Genomic DNA, 6,000 nt, shown 5'->3' with positions numbered 1-6,000 from the left:
AATGGTAAATTTGACTTTATGATTGCTATTTAATCAGGAACTAGAACATGTATAGAAAGGTATGTAAGCCACTTAAGACTTGCCTCAAAAGATGTTCCTTAGCCAAAGTGAAATTATGATCATATTTGAAACCTGGTTACTGGAATTTGTTATTTTTAGATGCTATGGGACTATTAAGTGACTGTTCTTTTGAGTCTAGTTCCAGATATGGATAGCAAGAAAGGTGGTCTGAACCTCCAATCCATGATGCCCGTAAGCCTGTGAGATGCTGGTATGAACTGCAAAAGGTGATCTCATGGGAAGGGTGGGAGAGCAGCTGTTCAGCCCAGGCTGAGATAGGATTCTCCTGATTCAGTTTCCTCACTGACATCTGGCAGACTTTAAGCCTGACTGAATGCAGGTTGACAATCTACTCCTGCCTAGAATTGACATGAAATTGGGGAGATATTGTTTCCCTGCAACATCCCTTCTCTTGGTGACAATTTCCTATAGTCAAAAGATTTGTAAGCTTAATACCAGATCTATTAAATTATAGATTATTGGTAGGGGAATATCTGAGGCTAAGTCTAAAATTAAGCTATTAGGCTTAGGACTTTAAACCAACAACAAGTTAGGGTCCTTTAATTCTTAGTAATACTGTGGAGACAATTAGGTCAAGAGCTTGTGAAGTTAGCAAACATAAATATTATTTGTGTCTCAGTTGGTTAATGTTTTAAAAAAAGATTCTTTTGTGGTCCATATTGTAAATGCTTTAAAAAGAAGTATCACCTGATCAAAAGTTTGAATTGTTTTATCTGTTAAAAAGTGTGTTAAAAATGAAAAATAAAATAAAAAAAAAAGAAATAAAATAAGGAGGGTGGAGCTAAGATGGTAGAGCAGAAGCAGGGACTTGCTAGAACTCTCCCCCAAACCCAGCCAAATACATGTAAAAAATGACACCAAACAAATTCTGGAGTTGCAGAACCTGCAGAATGATGGAGAGAAGCAAATCTTCAGCCCAAGACAGCCTGGAAGGTTGATGGGAAACATCTGTCACACTGGGTTGGGAGCAGAACACTGTCCAGAATGGGACACACTGGCACAGATGGGACTTGAGCAGGCCTCAGGGGGACTGAACCTCTGGCACCTGTGTTGGTTTCCCGACTTCACAACCCCAAAATGCCGAGGACAAATTAGAAGGTCAGTGGAAAAAACCTGTGGGACCTGTGTGAGAGAATAGAGTGGCCTGGCCCCAGCTCCACGGTGGCAGAAGGGGTGGAGGAGCCTGAGACAGCCACAGCAGCAGCAGGGGCAGTGGCAGCAGCTATTTCTTGAGCTCTAGGCCCACAGATTGTGGGAAGATCGAGCGGCTGACAGTACACCCCTCCCAACTCCCCTGGAAGAAGAGAACTACTTTGACAAAGAGCTCAAAAGTCAAGTAGATGACTGGGGAAATGAGAAAAATGAGCAAAAATCATAAAAAGAATCAGACTATGGAATCTTACTTTGGTGACAAGGAAGACCAAAATATACAAACAGCAGAGGACAACAAAATCAAAGCTCCTATATCCAAAGCCTCCAAGAAAAATATGAATTGGTCTCAGGTCTTGGAAGAGCCCAAAAAGGATGTTGAAAATGAAGTAAGAGAAGTAGAGAAAAAATTGGGAAGAGAAATGAGAATGATGCAAGAAAATCATGAAACATGAGTCAACTGCTTGTTAAAGCGGACCCAAAAAATGATGAAGAAAATAACACCTTAAAATATTGACTAACCCAAATGACAAAAAGTCAATGAGGAGTTAAAAAGCAGAATTGGCCAGATGGAAAAGGAGATCTAAAAGTTCACAGAAGAAAATAATTCCTTAAACATTAGAATGGAGCAGAAGGAAGCCAATGACTATGAGAAATCAAGAAATTATAAAATAAAACTAAAGGAATGAAAAGAAAAGAAGACAATATGAAATATCTCATTGGAAAAACTGACCTGGAAAATAGATGCAGGAGAGACAATTTAAAAATTATGGGACTACCTGAAAACCATGATCAAAAAAAGAACCTAGACATCATCTTTCAAGAAATTATCAAACTGCCATGATATTCTAGAACCAGAGGGTAAAAAAGAAATTGAAAGAATCCACCGATCGCCTCCTGAAAGAAATGCCAAAAGGAAAATTCCTAGGCATATTGTAGTCAAATTTCAGAGCTCCCAGGTCAAGGAGAAAATATTGCAAGCAGCCAGAAAGAAACAATTTGAGTATTGTGGAAACACAATCAGGATAAGACAAGATCTTGCAGCTTCTACCTTAAGAGATTGGAGAGTTTGGAATATGATATTCCAGAGGTCAACGGAGCTAGGATTAAAATCAAGAATCATCTACCCAGTAAAACTGAGTATAATACTTTAGGGAAAAAAATGATCATTTAGAAGATTCTAAATTCTATCAAATAGAAGATTTCTAAGCATTCTTGATGAAAAGACCAGAGCTGAATAAAAAATATGACTTTCCAACACAAGAATCAAGAGAAGCATGAAAAGCATGAAAAAGGATAAACAGGAAAGAGAAATCATAAGGGACTTACTAAAATTGAATTGTTTACATTCCTACATGGAAAAATAACATTTATAACTCTTGAAACTTTTCTCAGTATTAGGGTAGTTGGAGGTATTATATATGTATAGACAGAGGGCAAAGGGTTTGTTGAATATGAAGGGATGAGATCTAAAACAATAAACTTAAAGGGTGAGAGAGATACATTGGGAGAAGGAGAAAGGGAGAAATAGAGTGGGGTAAATTATCTCTCACATAAAAGAGGCAAGAAAAAGTTTTTTCAATAGAGAGGAAGAGGGGAGAGATGAGAGGGAAAGAGTGGACCTTACTTTCAGTGGATTTGGCTTAAGGAACATGCATTTTGGTGTGAAAATCTATCTTACACTACAGGAAAGTAGGGGGGAAGGGGATAATTGAGGGTGGAGGGCATGATAGAAGGGAGGGCAAATGGGAGGAGGAGTAATTAGAAATAAACTCTTTTGAGGAGGGACAGGGTCAAAAGAGAGAATAGAATAAATGGGGGGCAGGATAGGATGGAGGGAAATATAGTTGATATTGACTATTAATATATGACTATTATGGAAGTGTTTTCCATGACTACATGTATAACATGTACACATGTACCTATATAGAATTGCTTTTCTTCTCAGTGGGAATGGGTGGGGAGGGAGGAAGGGAGAGAAGTTGGAATTCACCGTTTTCAAAACAACTGTTAAATATTGTTTTTACACGCAATTGTGAAATAAGACATACAGACAACAGGATATAGAAATCTATCCTGCTGTACAAGAAAATAGAGGGGATGGGGATAAGAAAAGGGAGGGGTATGATAGAAAGGAGGGCAGATTGGGGGAGGGGCCAATCAGAATGCACACTGTCTTGGAGTGGGCAGAGGGGAGAGATGGGGAGAAATTTTGGAATTCAAGATCTTGTGGAAGTGAATGTTGAAAACCAAAAATAAATCCATCAATTAAAAATCTATCTATCCCCACTCCACCAAAAGAAAGAAAACCAGCATTTCCATTACATAAAATAGCCCAAAAAGCATTATTGTATATGAAACTGCAAATCTATTATATACAATTTGCTATTCCTTTTAAATATATGAAGTTATCATGTAACTTTCTGGGTTTTTTCTTTTTTTTTTCTTTCCTCTTCCACCCCCTGCCCTAGAGATGACTTCTATTAGACACAAATATGTATGTAAATGTATATATGTATACATATATGCATGTGTACATATGCACACACATATACACATATATACACAAATGTACATATATATGTAAAACATTCTATATATACTTCTATTTATTCTCTTTCTGAATACAGAGAGTTCTTCCTTCATATGTACTTTGTAGTTAATTTTGGTATATATAATATTTAAAATGACTTCTCAGCACTGTAAGAATCTAAGACAGCTCCAAAGATTCACAATGGAAAATGCTCTCCACATCCAGAGAAAGAACTCTGGAGTCTGAATGCAGATGGAAGCAGATGATTTGCTCTCCTTTTCTTTTGTTGTTCTCGTCTGTTTCTTCTTTCTTATGGTTCCTCCCATTAGTTCTAATTCTTCTTTACATTATGACAACATGTGAAAATATGTTTAATATGAATGTATAAGAATAACCTATATTAGCTTGCATGCCATCTTGGGGAGGGAGGAGGAGAAAATTTAAAACTCAAAATCTTATGGAAGTGAATGTTGAAAAATAAAAAATAAATAAATTATAAAAAATATTTAAAATGACTACATACAATAGTCAAAATGACTGAAAAATTAGTCACTCATAGTTGTTCTTCAAGCAATATTGTTGTCACAGCATACACCATTCTCTTGGTCCTACTATTTTACTCTGTGTTATTTGTACAAGTCTATTCATGTTTTTCTAAAATCATTGAACTCATCATTTTTTATGGCACAATAGTATTCCATCACAATTATATACCATAATTTGTTCAGTCATTCTGCAATTGAACATTTTCAGCTCCTTGTTAAATTTCACACAAATATTCCTTGTCATCCTGTTCTCTGTAGGGACTGGTTAGCTCAATCAGGTTTAAGTGATTTTTGAGAATAAGGTTAATTCATGCATTATTTATTATGGGATCAAAGATTTAGAGCTGAGAGGGATTGTAGAGGTCTAACTTTTTGATTGTAAAGATGTGGAAACTGAGACCTAGAAAGACCCTGCCCAGGATCACAGAGCTAATGCATCAGAGGTGGAATTTGAACCAGTCTTTGGGCTTCCAAGTGCAAACCTCCCCCAGCCAAGTGATGAACTTAGAGTTAGAATACCTGGGTTCAAGTCCTGACCTAACCATTTACTAGACATGTGACCCTGGGTAAATCACTATCTCTTTCTGGACCTTAGTTTCCTCATTTGTAAATTAGAGACAGTAACATCATCCTTAAGTAGGGTTATTGCAAAGATCAAATAAGATAATGCACATGAAATGTATATAAAGTGCTTAATAAATACAAGTTATTATTTAATAAGAATCTAATCTCATGTACTAATCTGAAAGAAAGGAAACAAGGAACCAGCAAAGTACATATTTTTTCACCAGTGCAGATACACATAAGGAACAACTAACAACCATCTTCCAATGAGAATTTGCCTGGGGAAGGGGGTGGAACCTGGGGCCTCAAGGTCCCATGTGGCCTCATTTTACAGATGAATAGAGTGAAGCCCACAAAGTTGAAGCAGGGTCACCCAGTTTGTAAGTAGTGGAACTGAGACTTGAACCGATGCTCTGTGACTCTACTGTAGTGTTGTTGTTATTTACCCTTCATTCTTGAAGAGGATCAATGACATTGTCCATGACTATAATACTCTGCCATTAAAAGAATTATCATCCTGATTTTATAGAGGAGGAAGCCAATTAAGTGTTAGAGCTAGGATTCAAACCCAGGTCTCCTTATGACAAGTCAAGACCTCTTTCCACTTGTATTATATTTCACTGTCTCTTGGTAATGTACACATGTATTGTGCCAACCTTTTGTTCTAAGTCTGAAAGTTGTTTATTTAATTGAGAAATCCTGTCATCATGAAGGACAATTATCCATGAAGGACAAGGAGATTTCTATGGCTAATGGTCAATATTTTTAAAGACATGTTTGATATACTAATTGTCACTAATAAGAGTAACTAAAAAAAACCCTTTTTCATTTAAAAATTGAGCTGCTATTTTTTCTCATTTTTTCAACTATTTATTACATCTTCATTGTGAAATGTACTATGCGCTGGGGTGATGCATAGATAAATATAATGGCATAGTCCAGAGTTATAACTGGGTCAGGGTAATTGAAGCTTTGCCTCAGCGTGAAACAGTTAGAGTACACAGATAGTACCATATAGGGGATACCTTCTTGGTTCTCCTCCTGGGGATATAAAACACTGAAGTGAGAGCCTCATCCCAGAGTGTCTTCCTTTCTCAGGGTTCTCCCCCTCTCACCTTCATTCTTCCA

Source organism: Notamacropus eugenii, chromosome 6, assembly GCF_028372415.1.
Source record: "Notamacropus eugenii isolate mMacEug1 chromosome 6, mMacEug1.pri_v2, whole genome shotgun sequence".
Classification (NCBI taxonomy): Eukaryota; Metazoa; Chordata; class Mammalia; order Diprotodontia; family Macropodidae; genus Notamacropus; species Notamacropus eugenii.
Note: the sequence above shows the minus strand (reverse complement) of the source record.